Below are 24,065 nucleotides of genomic sequence, written 5' to 3'. Positions count from 1 at the left end.
TCAGTCCATTTTCTATAAGTTTTAAGGTTATAGATCTCCTTTTGGCGACCGGAATGAGTATTATATCCGCGTCTGCTGCTTGCATGGTAGCATCAGCATCTGCTATTTCAGTAGCTAATCTAGTAACCTCTCGTTCTTCATCGCTGTCCATTTTGCTGACAGGATGGTATTATGTTTATTTGCAGATCAGGTTTCTTTATGGAAACAGAGATTAGATGCACAATATTTTGGAACACTGTTTATCCTTCAACGTTGACTAGACCAAGAACCATACATAGGAGTTCCCTCCTGCGAGGTTTTGGAGGATATTATAACCTTTCACCCACTCCAGACGTCTTTGGAGTATTTGGGAAAAGGGGTCTGAGTGAGAAAGCACGACTGAGTTACTCTAAATGTCTTACGTTAGTTTTATCGCCCTTTCCAAACGCGTTGGGCGCCATGTAGTGTAGCTCCTATTTTCCCAATAGGCTCTGCGCATTGGAATAGTACCTACAGCAGTAAAGGCCTAGGCCAGACGTTAACTAGGTCTACTACTGTCGATACTAGACTTAATTTTTGGGTTTGCCAGCTAAGCTCAGAGTTCGCTAGAAACTTTCTCGAATGTTCAAGGAAGGATTAACTCCCCTGATTAGACAAGAAGGGATTTAGTTTCTGACAACCATAGAACATGACAACTTTGCTCTCCCCTAATCAAGAGTCAATCTCAAGAGTCGTGTGAGCACAAGGCAATTATTTTACTCAGTCAGTACGTGCATTCTTAGTCTCATCAGAATGTAGAGAAAAGGAAGAGACGGGCGTGTTCAATAAAAGGTGTTATTTATTGATCAGTCTCTTTTCTCGTACAAGAGAAATGGATCGATATTATTGCAATACTTATAGTTAAGTAAAGTGCATACATTAAAAGCAATAGTATAAAATAATACTGTAAAAACATTGATATGGTTTCTGAGCCATATGATGTTTAAAATGATTAAAATATATTTACATACACATATACATTTGACTAAACGTACTCAACTGGTGTTTCTAAATACGCCTACCCAGTGTACCTGACCTAAGTCTAATGCGTGGGCGGGAATAGAAAGTTACAGTTTAAGTTAAGTTTGTTTTTGCCAAGTGAATAACTAAAGAATTCTCTAGGAGGGGTTATTCAGTTCTGTACCTGGAATTTAGGATGAATGAGGAATGGTATCTCTTTCTCTGCTCTCGATATTCCAGGCTGCCTGCGAGGGCTGCCCAGAAACGCCGGTGCTGGGTCTCTCGGTTTGAGATAGCAGCGCGTCTCTCAGCGCGTCAGGAAGGCGGGGCTGCTGCCTGCGGGGTCTGCTTCTGCTCTCGGCTTCGGCAAGTATGGCTGCTCCGTCTTGTCACCACGCGTGTGTTTGCATAGGGCAAGGTCGGCAATATTTATACCTTAAAGGTGCCGGGATTGACGTAAGGATGGACATAGGTACGTCAATAAAGATGTCATACGACTTGCTCGTTAGCACATTCTTTACTAAAGTTCTCTGTGAAATCAAAACAATGGCCGCACGGATTATCCAGGTTGTCATAGGTTTGATTTGTTATGAGAACGTCGTATGCCTTATCAGGGGCTGGAGGAATGTCGCTTGTCTAATTAGATCTCAAGCGTTATGACCTAATCAGATAACACGTTCCTGTGCCGTAGTGTGACTGCGTCAGATAACGGTATCTGCATCATGGGGGATTTCTTGCCTCATGGGCTGACTGTTAGTTAACTAGCTAGGTAGTTTAACCAGAATAGGGTCAGGAATAGGGGGATCGATTCAGAACCTATAGAAATACACGACACTGAGTGATGCTGTGGTGGTGCTGAGTGATGCTGTGGTGGCGCTGAGTGATGCTGGGGTGGCGCTGAGTGATGCTGGGGTGGCGCTGGGTGGTGCTGTGGTGGTGCTGAGTGATAATGTGGTGGTGCTGAGTGATACTGGGGTAGCGCTGAGTGGTGCTGTGGTGGTGCTGAGTGATGCTAGGGTGGCGCTGAGTGGTGCTGTGGTGGTGCTGAGTGGTGCTGTGGTGGTGCTGAGTGATGCTGGGGTAGCGCTGAGTGATGATGTGGTGATGCAGAGGGCAGAAAGGCACAGAAAACGAGTCTAACAGAGGGCAGAAGGGCAGAAAAACAAGGGAAAACGAGTCTAACAGGGGCAGAAAGGCACAAAAAACGAGTCTAACAGAGGGCAGAAAGGCACAACAAGTCAGGACGTTAGCTCACTATCCTGAGATGCTGGGCAAATTAGTTAATGTGTTCTAGTGCAATATAACTAGTTCTCCTGTAAAGCTTGCCACTACTTTTGGGGGAGTTCGTGCTATATAAAACTGCAAAACAAAACAAAACAAAACAAAAAACAACCAGCCAGCATACCCCTTTGGGCAAGATCTCACTACACCTGCTGATCCAGCACACGCACAGCTATGAGAGCTTTGTACACCCTAGTGGTAGCTGTAAGAAGGTTGCCACAGCATAGCCACTACCTAAAAGCCACACAGTAAGAAAACAAATAAAACGCGCTGCTGTTTCGAAATGTATATGTTAACGCCAGGTATAAAAGAAAACGCTGAAGTTGCGTAGGACGGTGGGTATAAAATAAAACGCTGAGATTGTATAAACGACATGTGCTATGGAGAGCTATAGTATAGAGAAGAACGCAGCACTGCTGTTTTTGCGAGATAAAGTTACAAAACATGTTTGTGAGCAACATTGCGCCGCTGATTGAGGAGCATTTCCTCCTACAGAGGAGATCACACTATGAAAGCAAAGTAGGGAAAACTTCAGCAAAACACTTGTAAGCAGTGTTTTCAGAAAGGAAGAGGAGTTTGTAAACAGCCCGGCTCCAAAATGGAAGACGGATATGGCTTTGACAAAGAAAGCACTGTTATATTGATTAATGTAGAATCCACTGGAGCTGCAAGCGGGATACCACAGCATAGACGCTACCTAAAAGCCACACACCAACAAAACAAATAGAACACCCTGCTGTTTCGAAATGTATATGCTAATGGCAAGTATAAAAGAAAACTCTGAGGTTGTATAAACAACATGCGCTATGGAGAGTTATAGTAAAGCAGAACGCAGCGCCGCTGTTTTGTGAGATGAAAATTCAAAACCGGTTTGTGAGCAACATTGCGCCGCTGATTGCAACAACCCGTGAGTACCATATTTTCTGATTGCAAAAACGCTGTGAATGCCGTATTTTAAAACATTGCACCACCGATGGTAAATATAATTGTAAAAACGCGCCATGAGTACTGCTTTATAAAATATCGCACCACTGTTTACCGAAAAAATGCACTAATTGCAACAACGTTATAAGTGCCGTATTTCCTGAATACAACAGCGCCGTGAGTGCCGTACTTGAAAACATCGCACCACTGATGTAAAACATAATTGTAAAAACGCTCCATGAGTGCTGTATTTTAAAACATCGCACCACTGTTCACCCAAACAAGAACAAACAAGCTCTTGGCATTGCTGTGGGGAGGGGGGGAGGAGAAATGCGAGACATGGCCTGGCGGCCGTGAAAAGTGTGAAGCAGTGGGCAGGGGAGCGGATCCCTTTGAAGTGAAGCTCTCGGAGGCAGGCGGCTCGGGGAGCAAATGGTAAAAAGCGCGTGCATGTGCACATGCACTCGACGTAATCCGCGATGGTTTCAGAGCTTGGATGAGCCTCTATACTCTCGTCCTATTATCGCTTGCGCGATTAATAGGACGAGACCTAAAAAGGGCAGAATGCGTTCCAGTATATTTTAACTGTATCCTGTGCATCGGGTGGCCATGCCCACCCCTGAAGAACGTGTACATCACCGTTTATGGAGTTCGGATTGGAAAAGATAAAAGCTGTGCCAGGAGGCCAACAGCTTACCAGCCATTCTTGATAGTTATCTGCAGTTCTTACCAGCTTTATGGCTTCCTAAAACATTATTCGTCTTTTGGGCTCTTTGTCTTGCTGTCACCTCATTCTAGTAATTGGCTATTCATTTAAAGTCCTGGTCTTCAGCATTATATTCTGCCTCTCAGGGAGACCAGGAGTTGGCTCATATCTTCCAGCTGCTTTACTGCTCCGAAGGAGTTATTTGAGGACCTGCAAATGAAAAGTAAAATACACTTTACTAACAGAGGAACTTTAGCTACAATTTGGTAAGATGAATGCATAAATTTGATGTGGAGAAGTACTGGCTGTATTGGATATCTGTGCTCGAGAATCATCTCTTCCAAAGTGTTGAAGTTCCTGAAAAAGGGAAAAAGACTTTATGTGAGCACTATAAAAGCATTTATATTTTGTGTTCTTTTTTTTTCTTTTGAAACATTTTTATTGGCATTTTGCTATTAACAATAATTGGTACAGTACAGTAGTATTCAGTGGTTTACACATGGCGTTTTGTAATAGTATATATGAGTTGTATATCTGACATCTTCAACAATAAGTGTGCTTCTTATTTTAAACTAAATATCGATGGAGAGTGACATTACACAGCAGAGGTTTCTTTGTCTGGGTCCCTTATTCGCTGACATCAGACAATGATTCCTCATGTGAGGGCTCACAGATATTCCAGCTGAAAGCATTCCACCTGCCCCATATCCAAGTCCATTTTTTGGGGCATCCCCTGTGGATATATACCGATTTTTTAATTATCATTGCATTGTCCAAGTCCCAACACCATTGGTGATGGTTCGGAGTCTGTTGTGCCCCCCAGTGCTGAGCTATGTTACGCTTTGCCAATGTCATACCCAGTGTCACCCAGCCCTGGGTCATGTGGTTGAGATCTGTGTTGTGTCCTTTTTTTTATCAAGACGATGGTCCTAAAGTCTTGTGTGGCACATGTTGGAGTTCTAATTTAAATTACCTTATTGATTAATAGCTGGAAGAAATAAGGGGATGACGTGATACTTTTCTGGATGTTACTAATATGGTATTGGTCCTCCATATTTGCTTTTTATAGGTAATAAGAGGGTTCTATAAAAGTAGTTACAAATATCACTCCATTTCATTCGAATGTTTTTTTTCATAAATACATTTTATTTAGTTTAAGCCATCAAAAATGGCAAAGAAGAACATATGGCACACCTGCAACACCATACAGAATGAAGTACTATGTCTAAACATGGCGGCGACACTCAAGAGGTTCACCACCGTTAGTACAAGCAATATCCAGGAATACACATCAATGACAGTCTTAAGTAAACTGACCTAGCCATTTCATCCACACCCAGCCCATGTTTGCCATGTTTGCTGAGGCAACCCCTGGCTTTGGAGACAACACATTCTTGTTTCGCACACCAATCCACCCCATGTCTCCATCTCGACAGGCCCGGGGAGTGGGGGACATCCATTATGTAGCAATATTGCATTTCACCAACAGAAAGGCTGTGCCCAGGAAAGCCCTCTCAGCCCTCGTGCCCCCAGAGCCCTCAAATACACTAAATAATATCAATAAAGGGGAATGGGTAACTTTCCACCCAAGGACATCCAGCTAATTTTGGAGTACTTTAGTCCAATATTGATATATTACCGCATCGTCTTGTTTGTGTTTTCATAGGGTTCATCGTATACACATACTGCTCATCCAAAGGTCAAAGTCAAAAGTGACAAAGAGGGAAGTCTTTGGTAAGAGCAATACAAGGGAGGTAATAGGGTTATTCTTCAATTTGTATCAAAATACCACTACTTAATAACTCTCTTTATTTTTGTTAGATGCACACAGACCCATGTCATAGCAACCAGTGAGAAATGCCTGTACGCAGAAGGACCTGACTCGTGGAGAACATTTTTCTTGTTCTTTTTGGCCACTTTCCCCGGACTACTGGCACTATCCAAGTTCTCAGTCTGGATTCAGATGGCATCAGTGGGTGGTGGCGTGAGCACTATCCAAGTTATCAGTCTTCATTTGACAGCGACAGTGGTTGGTGGCATAGGGAACTATATTCTGGGATCACATCTCACTCCCACAGGACTTACACTACCTGAAGAAGAAAATTAGAAAAACAGGTTAGCGCAGTATTGTTACACTTATCCCTACTCTTCAATGTCATTGTTAGCACAGCTCTCAAACTTTCCCTGACTCAGTCACAAATTGCAATTTTGGCCTTAAGGTCCTACCGCTGGTTTACTGTGCCCCAATAGTTTGTATAACACGTTGTTGTTCATGTATTTAGTTTGTTTTAGCATCTCCGGTAGACATTAGCATAGAGGGGGCAGAACTATTATTCATGTAGTGGGATAGTGCTTAGGTGTTGAGGCAATATGACGTTTATTTTTCATGTGCTCTGATTTGCTGATTAAATGATACTTTTGTCACACCACAATGATTCTACTATTTTTGCTAACTTCATATGTGAAAATAATGTATAAGAGACCCTCTCTCTGGGGGTGAGCCAGCGTACTTTCCTGTTCTACTAGGGATGCTGTCTGTTATTCTCTAAATTTTGCCAACAACTTGGGACTTAAAATAGTTTCAGATGTTGCATCTTGCTCTTTTTTGAGAGTTCTTTCCTGGCAATGACTCTGTACCGCTTTGCATTTGAATTTCTGTAAGAAAACCCTTTATAATTCCATTGATTTAGAACTCAGTTATTGATTGTGCCCCATCATTTTATTTGATTGTATTTCAGATTTTTTTGATGCATTGGGAGGTGCCTTAACGCGGGGACACATTGCTTCATGAAATTGAGGTTTGATCCAGTAAAAAGTAGGCTTTCTAATTGAGGTGAATTTTGGGAAGCTCTAAAATGTAGGGGTACACCATGCCTACACTTCATCACCAACTTACACAATGGTCATTTTCGTATCCAAAAAAGTCTGAACAACATTGGAATTGCTTAAACAACAACCTATCAATTAAAGACTACATTTAGGTCAACACACACATGGACATTAGATATGCTAGTAATTTGAAATAAAAACTCTGTCAATCATATTTCAAAGAGAAACAGAAGATCCAAGCAAGATTTTGAATAAATCAAGGGGCTTCTACACCAGTCATAATTGCTTTATCTGTAAACTAGTGACAGACAAAACAACTACCGATTACAGAAGAAGTGGAGAATGTGACCCTACAGTGATGGGGATATGTGAAGCAATTGCTTGGTTGCTCCATAATACCTAAGCGAGCAGAATAACACCAAACAGCAATATAAATACTCATCCCTCAAACCAGCTTTAGTGGTTCCTGTTTTCACTGTTTGTCAACAAAACAAAGTGTCAGCTCTCCCTGCAAAGGCAAACTCCATTTTAGAAAAAGGCAAAAGCAGCGGACTACGGAAGAAACATGGTAAGCTTCTGTAAATCAAAACGCCTTCAATGAAAGAAAGAGAAAAAGTTTAATCAGTTTCCAACTGAGGCTGCTAATGCAGTTGCTGTTTGGCTGATCCATTAATATTAATTTAAAGGACCAACACTTTGTCTACACGAGGATCGATGGAGCAAGACCTTCAAAATACAAAGTAGCATGTATTTTGACCAATAACAAGACTTACTTGATCTCACCACAAAGATAGGCAAACATGGCTATCTCATGAGATGGAAAATAAAAATAAAATAGGACAAGTAATTTTGTTCTAGAAGAATCGGAAATTCGGAAGAAAAAGACCAATGAAGAACTACCAAATAAAGGCATATGAAACATATCTGCCTATCCTCGGCACGCAAGGAAGGCTAGGATGAGGCTGGAGCTGGGCCTGGCAAGCCCAGACGTGTACTGCCCAGGAGACTTAATGACATATTACATCTGCACCCAGCCCGATCCCTTAAAGCTCAATTACAAGCTATATTTGCTGATATGCACCCCCCATGGAACTCACAGCTGTATCCGCACACTTTGCCCATCCGCACCCTGAAGATCCAAACAATAAATGTTCCCAACCCAAGCATCCCTCTGTCAATATGTAAAAAGACAGTAAATGCGCAAATCACCCAAGCCTCATATGCAAGAGACATTGAAAGGCTCTAACACAAGCCTCTCTTTACAGCCCTGGATGCTTCTCACATCAAGGGGAAAGCTCAACCATATTTTAAATATCCCCTACTTCCTCAGTCTCGAAACAAAATCACATCCATGAGGCTACTAGCTCTCCCAATTTCTTACTTTAACCCACTATGGGTACGTAGGGATGGGCAATCATCTTGCAGGTTTTGTGATACTTTGAGTCCCAGCTACATTTGTTGTGTTGCTGCCCCCACTTTGCCAACTATTGTTGCCGCCTTCTAATTCCTCTCTGCCGAAGCAACGACCTTAGACGCTCCAGAGAAGCATCTGACTTGTGCTGCACCAACCAGTGCTCTAAGTGTGTGTGGGGGTCTGAGCACCCCCCGGTTTTTTGGTGGGCCTCAAAAGGGGTCTCCAGGGGGCTCTATTTTCGGGCCTCAAATGTCAAAGGTAGGGTGACCAGACGTCCCGGTTTTTGTTGGTGTTTCGGGTGAGCATGCACACGCACTGCTTAAGCAAATCAAGCTAATGCGCTCCCAGTACCCCTGGCATCCCCACACCAGCTCGATCAGAGGCGCAACTAGAGTGCCCACAACTCCTTGGTAGTGTGCTTTCATCGCACCATTGTGTTGATCAATGGTAACTCAAGTGGGATCATTTAGCAGCTTATACAACTTCGTGTGAGAAACTGCCTACATTTTGATATCTCTTCCTTACTTCTGATCATGGGAAACTTGCTTGTAAAAGTCCAGTCAAACAAAAGATAGACGTGAAATAATACAAACGTGTTTGCACAGAAGGAAATTTTATGTGACCGCATCATAACGAGGATGTGACAGTCCTATTTTGCAAGTGTGAGAACAGCAGGCTGATTTTGTGCGCTGCGACGCTGGCCTGCAGCATTGCCCAGTTGTTTGGAACACCACAAGCCTCTCGGCGTGTTTACCGCCAGTGTTAAAGCCCCAGAGGGACCTATTCAGTGTCCTGGCGACAAGCACCCACTGGCATACCCACGGGGCGACGAAGGGGAGGTGGGAGCATTTGCACTGTTGAACAAAACGCCCATGGGCACAGTAGTAGGAAGTGTGGAGATGCAGGGGCTCTAAGAAGGGGTGAAAAAACGACAAATAATCATTAACATGTAAATGGTCTTTTAAAGACCTGTGAAGTACTCGGGTGCAGCTGTGTGCGCGCCCGGGAAGCTGTCTCAGCCTGGGCTGCCACACAGAGGGGGACGGGGGGGGGAGGGGGCCTGAGGAGTCCCAGAGCTGACGGCTTGTCAGAGCAGGGGGTACTGCTACACTAGTTATCTTTATTTAGACCACGCCCCTACTTAGATATGCCACACCCCTTCGAGGTATGTCCTGCCCCTTTTAGAGCACCCCCAGTTTTTTTCCCCACTTAAAGCCCTGGCACCAACAACAGTGCACAAACACTCTCGAGGCTAGGGAAACTTCCCACCATCTGGCTGATTCCTAAGAAACATTTTTGCCCCCTGAGCTAACAGTTTTTACAAATTAAGCACTGCTTGTGTTCAACACTGCACACAGCCCAGTACAGCGAGTAGAAAACGAATATGAACGGCGAGACCTTTGGGGAAGATTATCCAAGTCCTGACTAACCAACCCAGAAAAGGAAACTTTACTACTAGAACCACACGTGAGTTCCTTCCAGGGATTGCGACCAAGGGCATCAAAACAGGTCTGCTTCGAACTATCCGTCATCCTTGCAGGGCTCTGGCAGAGCCAATTCACCAACCAGTCAACAGGAACACCAGGATGCACGAAGCCCAACACAGCGAGCTGAAAACGAATCGGGACCCGAGGTGAAGAACACTGAACCACTGATTAACTGTCCTTGAGAACAAAGTCTTTACTGGAAGAGCCACGTGTGAATCCCCCTCAGTCTTTGCCTACTAGGGCTCCATAAAACGACTGCTTCGAATTACCCACCACTGGGAACCATCCGTGTAGGCCCACAGCGGCGTCAACAGAAAACAAGGGAACCCCTACTCACAAGGAACCAGGGTGAAGTGTTTATCCAAAAAAACAACGGTTCCTGTGGAATATCACTCAATAATTCTACGATAAAGAGGGTACTTAATACCTATCCAACTATTAGAGAGAGGGTGGCAAAGAGAAAAGACACAACTGAATCAGTCTTGAACCATTCTTTTATATGTTTCAATTGAAAAAATCAATAATGCTTTAGACTACAACATATACTACAATATATATAAACAGTGCAATGTGTCCCCAGTGGTTTGTGAAGTAACCAAAACAACGTGTGTACATTTAAGTGAGCTATACAGGTTACAATAGTGACTATTTACAGAAAGGAGACATGACTCCAAACAATATTTAAATCAGTCATAAAACAGTTGCTACACAATCATAAGCACTGTATGAGTCTCATTCGCCTCCAGTACGTCGACGGCGTTTCGACCCTTAGAGTGAGGGTCTCATCAGGACAGGGAGTGAGGGACGTCTAAAAGACATAATATATATTGTGGAATTTTAATTGTATGTAGTCACCTTGAATATTGGTAAATATTCTAAGAAAGGTGAAATGATTTACCTTAGAATGGGCTAATGAATAAGTAACCCATGCGTGTAGAAGTAAAATAAATTTACTTACAGTGAACCCAGCCAGGCACTGTCGAGGGACAGACAAGAAGAAGCATATAATTATCCACGTGCGTGAAAACGTCAAGATTGTGTATCTAAAAGGCACAGAATGAACAGCTTACCACTGTCTTAGACACTTGGTAGTTGTGATATCTCTGTCTCAACAGGGGGAGGTAACGCCCATTAGCAAAATCAGTCAAGGTTCTGCAAATATAATAAACGGTGTCTGAATAATTTAGGAACTGGCAGTAGCTATGTAATTTAAAGTGCTGATTAATCATCACGCTGTGATGCCTACCTGAGCGTGTTGTCCACTAGCACAATTGCTAGCTTCCGTAGTTTGTTTTTTGACAACGGACGATGCCGTCTCAGCGCGAAATGGCCAGGGGATCCCTGCAAGTGCAGCCAACAATAACGGAATTTAACATGGGCTGGCAGTGTCCCAAAGTTAACACGCGTAAAATCATTTCAATTCACAGAGCCTACCTGGGCGCTTTAACCACTTGCTGGATCGCTACTTTCCGAGAATCGTGTGGTACCTGGCGGGTGACGTCACTACGTTTTAAGACGTCCGGCATCACACACAAGGTAGATATAAAGGAAAGACTTTGGTGCCGTGTTTATGTTTATGAAAGGATAGTGAATTCCTATCATTTGCGCTATGGTCTAGGCGGAAATGTGTTAGTGTGCAAAATATAAGCCAAACACAAGGATAAAAGAAAACAATTGAGGGAATTAAAAGGCAGGATTTGAGGAAGAAAATAGCATACATTATTTACAATTTCGTACATTTCTATATAATACTCTTGCAATATACGCTGCATTTGATAATCATAGTTTTACAGAGCCAATTCATTGTGTCATCACATACTTCATCATAGTTTCTACATTTCTCAGAGTAATATATTGATAAAAGTGTCTTCAAATGAGGATGATGTACATTTGGCTGTTTCATCAAAACTTATTCACTGAGCGATCTGCGCTAATAATGCTACCGTTGTTCGCATATAAGAGGGCTAAAAACTTGAAAGATCATCTAGTGAGGTCATCCACCGAAAAAACTTCTCAGAAGACTATTAGCCTTGAAACGGTTTGGAACCTTCCCCCCCTTCTTGGTCACTATCCTTGTGGCAACTGTGTGATCTGCCCACTGACTTGCAAAACCACTAGTTTCAGACATGGCAACTGTGACCACAAACTAGACTTCTTTTCCAATTGCAATACACGAAATGTCGTGTATTGCATATGGTGTCCATGCGGGCTACCCTATATTGGCCAAACTCAGCAATTGATAAAAGCCAGAATAGGGCAACATCGTAGCCGCATAAGAAAATTGGTTCTGACGGCTCCTCTCGTTGCACATTTCCAAGAATTCAAACACACTGCGGATGAAATGCGATGGCAAGTTGTAGATATTGCAACATTACCCGAAAGAGGTGGCGATATCACCCAGATCTTACAGCGCCGTGAATGCCATTGGATAGACAAAATCAACTCAATCAATGAAGGTTTGAATTCTGCAGATGAGTGGAGGGGTTTTGTCTCTACATTGACGTAGTCTATGCTTGTCAAAACTCTTGATTTTTGTCACTTAGAACTGTAATGTCAGAAACTACAGATCATCTAGTCTACAGAGAAATGAGATATGTATGTTAATGATATCACAATGAGTGCAGAGCATTATTAGCGCAGATCGCTCAGTGAATAAGTTTTGATGAAACAGCCAAATGTACATCATCCTCATTTGAAGACACTTTTATCAATATATTACTCTGAGAAATGTAGAAACTATGATGAAGTATGTGATGACACAATGAATTGGCTCTGTAAAACTATGATTATCAAATGCAGCGTATATTGCAAGAGTATTATATAGAAATGTACGAAATTGTAAATAATGTATGCTATTTTCTTCCTCAAATCCTGCCTTTTAATTCCCTCAATTGTTTTCTTTTATCCTTGTGTTTGGCTTATATTTTGCACACTAACACATTTCCGCCTAGACCATAGCGCAAATGATAGGAATTCACTTTCCTTTCATAAACATAAACACGGCACCAAAGTCTTTCCTTTATATCTACCTTGTGTGTGATGCCGGACGTCTTAAAACGTAGTGACGTCACCCGCCAGGTACCACACGATTCTCGGAAAGTAGCGATCCAGCAAGTGGTTAAAGCGCCCAGGTAGGCTCTGTGAATTGAAATGATTTTACGCGTGTTAACTTTGGGACACTGCCAGCCCATGTTAAATTCCGTTATTGTTGGCTGCACTTGCAGGGATCCCCTGGCCATTTCGCGCTGAGACGGCACCGTCCGTTGTCAAAAAACAAACTACGGAAGCTAGCAATTGTGCTAGTGGACAACACGCTCAGGTAGGCATCACAGCGTGATGATTAATCAGCACTTTAAATTACATAGCTACTGCCAGTTCCTAAATTATTCAGACACCGTTTATTATATTTGCAGAACCTTGACTGATTTTGCTAATGGGCGTTACCTCCCCCTGTTGAGACAGAGATATCACAACTACCAAGTGTCTAAGACAGTGGTAAGCTGTTCATTCTGTGCCTTTTAGATACACAATCTTGACGTTTTCACGCACGTGGCTAATTATATGCTTCTTCTTGTCTGTCCCTCGACAGTGCCCGGCTGGGTTCACTGTAAGTAAATTTATTTTACTTCTACACGCATGGGTTACTTATTCATTAGCCCATTCTAAGGTAAATCATTTCACCTTTCTTAGAATATTTACCAATATTCAAGGTGACTACATACAATTAAAATTCCACAATATATATTATGTCTTTTAGACGTCCCTCACTCCCTGTCCTGATGAGACCCTCACTCTAAGGGTCGAAACGCCGTCGACGTACTGGAGGCGAATGAGACTCATACAGTGCTTATGATTGTGTAGCAACTGTTTTATGACTGATTTAAATATTGTTTGGAGTCATGTCTCCTTTCTGTAAATAGTCACTATTGTAACCTGTATAGCTCACTTAAATGTACACACGTTGTTTTGGTTACTTCACAAACCACTGGGGACACATTGCACTGTTTATATATATTGTAGTATATGTTGTAGTCTAAAGCATTATTGATTTTTTCAATTGAAACATATAAAAGAATGGTTCGAGACTGATTCAGTTGTGTCTTTTCTCTTTGCCACCCTCTCTCTAATAGTTGGATAGGTATTAAGTACCCTCTTTATCGTAGAATTATTGAGTGATATTCCACAGGAACCGTTGTTTTTTTGGATAAACACAGCGGCGTCAAGACACCAATTCAGTCGAGATGCGCATTCTGACACACTTTTACGTTAAGCATGTCAAGTCCCACAATCGCACAGGGACCGACCAGTCTGCACTTTCCATCCCAATTTTAGACGTATTCTTTACAGCACAACCCCTGCTAATATTTTATGGTCTTATTTTTATTCTAACATCTTAAAAAATTATTCTTCGGTGCGATGTGCCCTTTCAAAAAATATATACCTTTGATTGTTTGCTACATTCTCTTATGAGTTTATTATCAAAATTAGCAGCAGTTTGTACTTATGGGTAACCATCAAACGCAGCCGCCCACGTGTAATGATTTTAATTAATTGAACATGAATAAAACTACAACAACGACTAATGGAGTCTCACAAGGAAACCATTTTGCAGTCTATTTTAGTTTTCGCTCAGATCGGTAATCAGTTTGTGGATTGGGACAAATTGTCATCAAGGTAAGGACTGTGATGATAAATACCAGGAATTGGAGTAATAAATATGACTGATAAGTGACTGGACCCTATTTGGACAGTTCTACTTTATTCAAAGGGAAAGTGGTATACTCCCCCATGGGATTAGCAGTAGCTTACTGTCAGCAGCATTTAACTCTCATCGCGAGCAGGTCTTCAGGCCACCTTGTGGAATTACTCTATTTTGTGTAGAACTGAAATAGTTTTCGGTTCAGTGTGTATTTTGTACAGATGTTTGAATGTGGTGGGAATTCTTGGTAATCTGGACTTATTTTTCATTATCAGACTTTGATCCAGAGCAAAACTGAGAGAAAGGCGGAAGAGGGAGAAAGGAGGAGGATGGGAAAGAAAGAAATAAAGAGACGGGAAGTCTCAATGGGAGAAAGGAATAATAAGCATTGGAAATGCAATAGGTCTCGCATTAGGAAAGTTTGAGCTATTGGTCCTATAAATGACATTTTTTTTATTTATGTGTTGTTTTTTAAAATAGCTAAATTAATAGCTTTGTCATTTACAATGCCAATAGTTATAACTTTCGCAAATGTGACACCTATAGCATTTGTAATGCAACATGTTTTGTATTTACGTGACTTAGATGTATTGATATTACAAATAACAATGGCTTTTAATTTTTAAAAATAATTAATACTTAAATAATTTATTTAATTTGTAATGTCAATAGCTTAAACTTTTGTAAATAACTTTTGTGAAGATAATGTTCAGTGTTTTTTATTGTGACGAAAATCCAAGAACAGAAGTGAAATATTAACATCTTTTTGTGATTTGTAATAAAGCTTGAAAACAGCTTGAAACATTGAAAGAACATATTTGAACCAGTGATGCTGTGGTGGTGCTGAGTGATACTGTGGTTGCGCTGAGTGATGCTGTGGTTGCGCTGAGTGATGCTGTGATTGCGCTGAGTGATGCTGTGGTTGCGCTGAGTGATGCTGGGGTGGCACTGAGTGATGCTGGGGTGGCACTGAGTGATGCTGGGGTGGCGCTGAGTGATAATGTGGTGGTGCTGAGTGATAATGTGGTGGTGCTGAGTGATGCTGGGGTAGCAATGAGTGATGATGTGGTGATGCTGAGTGGTGCTGTGGTGGTGCGGGGTGATGCTGAGTGATGATGTGGTTATGGTGAGTGGTGCTGAGTGATGCTGGCGTGGTGCTGAGTGATGCTGTGGTGTTGCTGAGTGATGCTGTGGTGGTGCTGAGTGGTGCTGTGGTGGTTCTGTGGTGGCGCTGAGTGGTGCTGTGGTGGTGCTGAGTGATGCTGTGGTGGTGCTGAGTGGTGCTGTGGTGGTGCTGAGTGATGCTGTGGTGGTGCTGAGTGATGCTGTGGTGGGGCTGAGTGGTGCTGTGGTGGTGCTGAGTGGTGCTGTGGTGGTGCTGAGTGATGCTGTGGTGGTGCTGAGTGATGCTGTGGTGGTGCTGAGTGGGAGATGGGGAGAGGGAGAAAAAGGAGAGCAGGGAGAGGGAGAGGGTAAAGAGAGGGAGAGAGGAGAGAGAGGGGGAGAGAGGAAAGAGAGAAGGGGAGAGAGGAGAGAGAGACAGAGACAGGGAGAGAGGAGAGGGAAGAGAGGGAAAGGGAGAGAGGGAGAGGGAAGTGAGGGAAAGGGAGAGAGGGAAAGGGAGAGAGGGTAGAGGGAGAGAGGGGGAGGACGAGAGCGAAGGACGGAGGGGAGGGAGAGGGGAGGGAGTGAGGGAGAGAGAGAGGAGAGCAGGCAGAGGGGGAGATGGAGAAAAAGGAGAGCAGGGAAGGTAAATAGAGGGAGAGAGGAGAGAGAGAGGGAGAGGGTGAGAGAGGAGAGAGGGAAGTGAGTCGAAAGGGAGAGAGGTAGATGGAGAGAGGGAGAGTGAGAGAGTGAGGGGAGGGAGAGAGAGGGAGGACGAGAGGGAAGGAGGGAGAGGAGAGGGAGTGGAGTGAGAGAGGGAGAGAGGTAAAGAAAAATAGAAAACTGGGAAGCCTTGCTTCAAAAAGAGGCATACCTTATGTTTTACTTATTTGTAACACAATACTGAGATTGCCGACCACATTAAACATGTTAGGATGTTGTCAGAGCATGTGATTTCATAAGAGTTCCATCTATTAATTGGAGAACTTCAAATTGTCACCCTACATAAATCTAAATGAAACAAACGTATGTTCGACATGATATAGACTACCGATTTAAGGTGTGCATTGGTCACACAGACAGTCAGTTAGGTGTCAATCGAAGAGTGGGCGCTACTGCATGCTTAAACAAATTAATATTGCCACATAAATCTGCAGCCGCATGTGACTTTATTGCACCATCTAACCCATAAAAATCACACGTTGATTTACTAATACATGTACACATCTCTGTAAAACGTAATAACCCCATGTAAAACATGTTAGCCAAACTACTAACTTTAGTAAAACATATAATTCAGTGGATCTATAGAAGCATAACGTGCACACCTGAAAGCAGAAGAAATCGGCAAGCAGCAATGTTGGCAATGCTAGTGCAAGAGAAATATGTATATGCAAGTCATCGCTCTGCTCTATTCTAAAATCTAAAGACCTAACTGTGTACAATATTTGGTCGAAACGTTACTATAGGAGCAATGTGCCCGAGAAAGCATACACAGCATGCACAGCTTAGCTGCACAGCATTTGTAAGTAGTTGGCTCAAAGGATGGTAAAAGAGAAGCTATGCTTCCTAAGAAGTATTGCGTTTTAACCAGAACAAAAGTTTGCTATTACTGTAATAGGCGCAATTACAGATATTAACACGTTTGCCTCCTCTTCATGGTTTGAATGTGATTGCGACATACTGTTACTCATAGTCTTTTAATGTTACTCTTAATTGCACTGAAATTATTACAATATTACACACAAGCAAATCGAAAGTTTGGTAGCTATGTGTAAACAACAACAGAATTAGCATGGGCAGAGTATATGGCTGTACGAAGGGTCACTACCTGCCGTAATCAGTACATTTTAACACACTGCACTTTTGTTGCGCAGCGAATCTGACTGCATGCAAGTGTGCATGTAAAAGATAAATATGATCACAGCTAAGCTGCATAGGAATGCTAAGCTACGATAACAATTAACATGACAGGAAATGCATGCGGCGTGTAGAAATATGTGATGGCATTTAGGTTTAAGTATTTTTATTGAGGAAGTACAGAGACATAGCATTGGAAAGCATGAAAGAGGTCGGGCAATAATAAACAATTCCCAGAGAGCAAATTAACCGCCAATATAGACTTCAAAATTCACCGCCACCGTCGGGGTCCAATAGTCTAAATCAAGCAAGAGCGGTTACATGTGTCATCCTCAAGCATTGCGGTCGAACGTCGACCGGGAAGCAAATACCAAGCTCTCCGTACTTCACTAAAAACTTAATAAACTTCCCCAACAACCCCCCCGATCCGCCCTTCCCCCCCTCCCCCCAACTCTCAGTCCGGTGCCGCGCAAGAAAGGGTCACAGACACTCACAAGCCTTCTCCCTTCACGCATCCAACCCATTGGCCTATCCCTCTACCTTCCCCCTATCTATTCAGGTGATCGGTGGTGTAAGCCTAAGGAGTCTCAGATACCTGGGGCATGTAAGCTCCCTGAATTCAGTAGCCAATAAAGTATGGAATGGTTGCCACAGCTCAGTGAATTGGTCGACCTCCCCAGCCAGTGTAAGTGAAATTTTTTCCATACCTAGGACATGCCACAGCCTGTGCAACCAGCCCGTGATCGAAGGGATCGTGGAGGTGCGCCAGTGTATTAGAATGTTCTGCACGGCAGAGCCCAAGGCAATGGCTATGTGTCTCCCTCTCCGGGATTTCAACGGAAACATTAAGGCGTTAGGTAGACCCAGTAATGTATAGGCCGGGAGGCGAGGTAATTCGATGCCAAAACATTTATCAATTTCATCGAGCACCTCCCTCCAGTAGTCCTGTAGTAGTGGGCAGTCCCATAGGATATGTGTTAAAGTCCCAATGTGCCCGCAAGCGCGCCAACATGTATTGTCTATGGGCCTGTGCATTTCGTGCAAGCGTTCAGGAGTGCGGTACCAGTACGTCGAAACCTTCGTGAATGTTTCCGTAAGCCCCACATGATATGCAGAATGTCGCGCTCTGTATGAGATCTGCTCCCATTCTTTGTGGCTTAGCGTTCTTCCAAGTTCCCTGTTCCACCTCTCCCTCCCGGGGTTATAGATATGTGTGGACGGAGGCTGCAGCATTTTGTATAGATCCGATATGAGTTTCGCGTCCGAAGTGCGCGTCGCCAACCAACGCTCATAGGGGAGCAGCTTTCTATCTGCCGCGTCCCGTACTTGAGGGTGCAGTGCCCAGTGTCTAACCTGCCAGTATCGCATCCTATCCGCCTCGAGCAGCTGGTAACTCTCCTTAAGGGCCTCAAAGGGGAGGACTCCGCCTTCCCCGTACACATGAAAAAGCGCCCTGCAGCCGTTCTCCCGCCAACGCGCAAAAGCACCCGGTTCCACCCCTGGCGTGAAGTCTGGGTTATCCACAATTGGGGTAAACGGGGAGGGGAATGTGGTGAGTTCGAACCGTTCGCAGGTAGCGTCCCACACTCGCAGCGGAACCCTAGTAACACATGAGGCGTAAAGGTTCGGGGGTCTGTGTTGTCTACGCAGGAACGGCAGCTCCTGCAGCGGACGGCCCGCCACCGCCTGATCTTGGAAGAGCCAGTGCTTGTCCGACTCCCATCTGCTCCACTCCACCAAGTATCTCAGTTGGGACGCCTGGAAGTACTTGTGAAGGTCAGGGACACCCAGTCCACCTGCCTCCGGCGCCAGGGTCGTCAGTGTTCTCTTCATCCGAGGCACCCGGCCTTGCCAGACAAATTGGGATAGTGCTGTCTGCATCATCCGCATCCAGCCCTTAGGGGGCTGTAGCGGAAGTGCTCGGAAGAGATATAGGATCTGTGGTAGCACGGTCATCTTCAGCGCTGCTATCCTGCCTAGCCATGATATCGTCCCCTTACTCCACCTCCCCAGCTCCTCTTTCACCTTCCCGCCTAACGCCTCATAATTAGCCGCCACCGTCGCCGACAGTGTGGGGGCCAGTAGGATGCCCAGATAAGGCACATGGTCCCGTGACCACCTCAGCGGGTAACGCCTCTGCAAATCGAGTCTCGTCCCGGGTGTCAGGGAGAGATCCAACGCTGTGGATTTCCCCATGTTCATCCTGAACCCGGCCGTAGTCGCAAAAGTCCTTAGCTCCTCCATACATGCGGGCAAGGACCTCCGCGGATCTTCTAGCGCAAAAATGACATCGTCTGCGTACAAGCTCACTGTGTGGGTATAACCCCCCATCCGCACTCCCGTGGCATCTGCATTTTGTCTCACTCTCTGGGCAAAGGGCTCCATGTAGAGGGCAAAAAGTAAAGGGGACAACGGACACCCCTGTCTCGTGCCGCGCTCGATCTGAAAACGCCTTGAGCCACAGCCGTTGACTCGTACCGCCGCCGACGGGAATTTATAACAATTAAAGACCATGCACCTAAACTTCTCCCCTATGCCCATTCGAGCCATCACCCGTTCTAGATATGGCCAGTGCACCCGGTCAAACGCTTTCTCGGCGTCGACTGAGAGGAGCATCCTTTCCCCCGGGATCCGGGAGGCCTTTTCCAGTACGTGCACCAACCGTTTGGTATTGTCTACCGTTTGCCTGCCAGGTATAAAGCCTGACTGGTCCGCTTCAACTAGTCCAGGGAGATATTGCGCCAATCTCGCAGCCAAGATCCCAGTGTAGATCTTCAGGTCCACGTTTAGGAGGGAGATCGGTCTGTACGAGCCACACTGAGCCCTGTCCTTCCCGGGTTTGGGTATGACCGAAACTGTGGCATGCAGAAGATCCGACGGGATAGCGCCGGGACAGCGAAAGGAGTTAAACAATTTGGCCAATATCGGAGCTAGGACGGTGCAAAACGTCTTATAAAAGAGGGTGGTGTAACCATCCGGTCCCGGAGCCTTCCCGAGTTTCAGCCTGGCGATCGCCGAGATAACCTCCTCCATCCTAATCTCTCGGTCCAAGTAGTCAGTCTGAATACGATCTAGGGACGGAAGAGTCACCGAGTCCAGGTAGTCATCTGGGTCCCCAGTAGCCGCCCCGTCCTCCGCGTAGAGCTCGGAGTAGAACTGCCGGAACGCCTCAGCTATATCGGCGTCGTCCGTAACCATGCGCCCATCAGGCACTGCGAGTTCCTTGACCCGACGACATTGGTGTGCAACTCTAAGCTTAGCCGCCAATAACCGGCCACAGCGATCCCCTCCTGTGTAAAAAGCGTGTTTCAAGCGGAGTGCCGCATACTCAGCCCTGTCCAGATCTAGAGACGACAGGAGCTTCCTCGCCGCTTTCAGCTGTTTCCAGATTCTGGGAGCCCCCGTGCGCCGATGCAACTGTTCCAGTTCCCTGACATTTTGTGTGAGTTCTTCCCGTTTAATTTTCCTTTCCCTATTCTCGGCTGCCGATATTGATATGAATTCCCCTCGTAGGACCGATTTAAGAGCCCCCCACTGGGTCGCCAGGGTGGTGTCAGAGTTAGCGTTGTGCAACTGAAAGTCATGCACAGCCTCGGTAACACGCTGCACCACAGTTTTTTTGTGTAAAAGGGCGTCTCGCAGGCACCAGACTCCGCGTTGAACAGGGACCGATGGGGGTAGAAAGGTACCCGAGACCGGAGCGTGGTCCGAGAGGGAGATGACCCCGACCTCCGAGGCAGTGGCCATGTCCCTAACCGGGCCCGAGACCAGCAAGCAATCCAGCCGTGCATACGTTTTGTGCGCGTGTGAGAAGTATGAGTAGTCCCTAACTGTGGGGTGGAGCCCTCTCCATAGGTCGTGCAGGTCGAGGTCGGCCAAATGCGTTTTCATAGTGTCCGAGAATTCCCCAGTCCGTGGAAAGCGCTGTGCAGATCTGTCTAGTGAGGAGTCAAATACCATGTTGAGGTCCCCCCCCAGAATGAGATGTCGATCGGGGGATGCAGTGAAATCTATCAGCGCGGTGTGGAGGAAGTGTTCCTGACGCTCGTTTGGGCAGTAAACCGACCCCACCGTGAGGTGTAGGGGCCCCAGCTTGAATCTGTACACCAGTAGTCTCCCCTTCTGTTCAGCTAATTTGTGCAGCGCCTCACCCTTAAAGGATTTAGATACCAATATAGCAACTCCCGCCGTTTTAGTGGAGTGGGAAGAAAAAAACTGAGTGGGGAAGGCACGGGACCGCATTCTATGGCAATCACCCGCCAACAAGTGCGTTTCTTGTAACAGACAGATGTCCGCCTGCGAGGCTTCTAATAGGGAGAGAATTGCCCTTCGCTTCGTGGGGTTGTTTAGGCCTTTCACATTCAAAGTCACCACTTTCAAGCCCGCCATACCAGATCAATGTAACCTTTCAGCACTAAGCAGGCGAAGGCGGCCAGTGCCAATCCCGGCCATGAATCGGCCCGTAAGGTCCGGTTCAGCTGAACACACATAACACTGACACCGGACTGAGTCGCCCCTAACTCCCCCCTCCCGGATCCCCAGATCCCCGAACCCCAACTCCCAAACCCCTGCCTCCCCTTCCCCCTTTCCCCAACTTGAGCCTCCCAACCCACCCCCTCCCAACAGTTCGTAGTCCAAAGAGTCCCAGGCCTGCCCCGTACGGACAGGTCTGTGGTGAGGTACCTTCATGGGCGATCAGCCACCCGCATCCTGCCTTCGCATTCCCGCACCCACCTCCACCCCAAGCCCGCTTTAACAGTAATGCACTGTCAATCTCCCCCCGGAGACCTGTTAGGCCGTCAGCGCTACTTCTCCTTCGATCAACGAGGTCTCAGTAGCAGTTCGGAGTGCGTCCGCCATGCCAGATCTCACTGTCGGCGAGTCCGGTCTCTGCGTGGCTCTCTGCGGCCTGTGTCTTGAGACTCTCCGCCAGCCACCGTCAGTTGAAGCTCTCCGTCGTCGGGGCGTGGACGACTCCTCTTCTTCTGCCGTGATTCCTAGGACCTCGCAGACATCTTGAAGAGACCTCAGCTGGTGCAACTCGTCATTCCAACGGAAAATGAGGCGGAAGGGGTGCCCCCACGAGTAGGGCGTGTCGTGCTGTCTTAGGAAGTCAGTTGCTATCTTGAACGCCCTGCGCTTTTGGAGCGTTGTTGCAGCCAGGTCCTGGAAAAGTGCCACCTGGTGATCTCTGAATGCTATCGTTTGCTTCTTCCGCGCTTCATACATGATCCTCTCTTTCAGCGGGAAGTCCGGAAGAAAAGCCAGTATGTCCGGTGGAGGGCCATTCGCCCGTCGCCGCGGGCCTACTCTGTGAGCCCTGTCAATCCTGATAGGGAATTCCGCAGGCTCGCCGAGGACAGTGCGGAACAGTTCTTGCAGATAGACCACAATGCCAGAAGTCTCTTCCGTGGACGGCACCCCCCGGACTCGTATGTTGTTCCGTCTTGCCCTGTTTTCCAGATCCTCGTTGTGCAGTTGTAGGTCAATGTGTTGGTCCCTGAGGCGGAGGACCTCCTGCTGCAAGTGTGTTATCTCATCGTCCTGCCTTTGCGTGGAGGTCTCAACCGCTTCCACCCTCTCCCCAAGACCGTCCACCTCCCTGCGCAGTTCTCGTACTTCACCGGCCACTTCCTTCTTCAATTCTAGAAAGTCGTCCCGCAAGGTCCCAAACAAGGACTCCAAAAAGGATCTGGTGACCGGTGGCTCACCGCTGTTCCCTCCTTGCGATCCGCTTGCACCTCCTGACTGAGTCGGGGGCTTGTCCCCTTTGCTGGCTGGTTTATTGAGCATGTCTGCGAGCGTCCGATTGCCTCCTTTGCCGCCTTTCTGCCCGGCCATCTTCTCCCCTGCGCCGCAGCTCACGTGTGAGCTCTGGCAGTCCCCAGCTGGTCTGTTACCTCGGGGTAGGCCCGTATCCTCAGCCTGCACCCTCGAGAGCCTGCGCTATGCGGGTCGTACCTCGACAAGTCCAGCGACCCACGTTCAGGCCCCCGGCTGCCGGCCACTCAGGAAGAACTCAATGGCGCTCGGCGCTTTTCCCAGATTGCCCTACTGCCGTCCCAGCCGGTGACAGGCGTTGCTCCGGTCCCCTGCCTCCATGGTATGAAATGTCTCAGACTCCCAACCTCCTCCGGGCGCTGCGGTACACACACCCAGCTCACTCCTCACCTCTGGTGTCGAGTCCGTGGCGAAGAGGGGGGGGGGGGCCCCCCGACCGGTGTCCCGCTCTTGGCCGGCGTCGCGGCTTACTACCGCCCCTCAATCCTCGGTATCGGTCACAGTCACTCCGTGATGCACCGGGGCGGTCTGCGCCCCTCCCGCGTCTGTCTCGACAACGGCGTCTCAGTGCTGTCCAGCCACTGTGTTCCGGGCCTCAATCCGTCCCTCCAGCCGGGCCCTAGGGGGTAGGTGTAGGGGGTAGGTGTCGCGAAAATCGCAGGGCCACCCTTGCGAGGTGCACCACGAGTCCTCACTCCTCCGGACACCCACTCTCGCTCACCCGGTCTCTCCCTCTCCACTTCCGGTCATGGAGGCCCGGATCCAGGGCTCCGCTCCGTCTCCGTGCAAGTGTCCCCCTTCGCGGCCTGTCGGGTCAGCCGTCCGGCCCGTGCCCAAGCCCCGAGTCCCAAGAAGTCCGCTCCGGGCCGTGCTCTATCTCCGTCCGGTCCTGGCTCCGGACCACCGCCGACTAGGCCACAGCCGCGGCCTCAGGTAGATTTGGGGGCGGGAACGGGGCCAGGGCACTTCTTCTTACCAGAGCGCCTCCCTGCGCACTCCCGG

This window comes from Lissotriton helveticus, chromosome 5_1 (assembly GCF_964261635.1).
Source record: "Lissotriton helveticus chromosome 5_1, aLisHel1.1, whole genome shotgun sequence".
NCBI classification, from domain to species: domain Eukaryota; kingdom Metazoa; phylum Chordata; class Amphibia; order Caudata; family Salamandridae; genus Lissotriton; species Lissotriton helveticus.
Note: the sequence above shows the minus strand (reverse complement) of the source record.